Source organism: Penaeus monodon, chromosome 23 (genome assembly GCF_015228065.2).
Source record: "Penaeus monodon isolate SGIC_2016 chromosome 23, NSTDA_Pmon_1, whole genome shotgun sequence".
NCBI lineage: Eukaryota > Metazoa > Arthropoda > Malacostraca > Decapoda > Penaeidae > Penaeus > Penaeus monodon.
In genome coordinates this window covers 6,791,023-6,791,436 of record NC_051408.1, presented here as the reverse complement: position 1 = coordinate 6,791,436, position 414 = coordinate 6,791,023, and positions in this window count along the sequence as shown.

Below are 414 nucleotides of genomic sequence, written 5' to 3'. Positions count from 1 at the left end.
CCCACACCCCCAAACCCCTTGTTTTTTTTTAAAAAATTTTTTATAAATTTTTATATATATAATATTTTTTAAAAAATTTTAAAATTACACACATATATACAATTTAAAAATAACCCATGATTTTGTACACATATTTATTTTACTTTATATACTATTTGTAAAAATATATAATATTATAAATATATATATATATAATTTTATATTTATAAATTTATTTTAATTTTGATTAGTTAGTATAGATACATTAAAAATGTATATGTTTTTTAATATTTATATTTTTTTAAAATTTTTTTCTTTTATTATATATTATAATTTTATTATATTCATTATATTTTTGGTGTGTATGTGTGGGGTGTCTGTGACAATCATGTGGTTTTATTCTCGGGGTAAAATAATTAATAATAAAATTTTTTA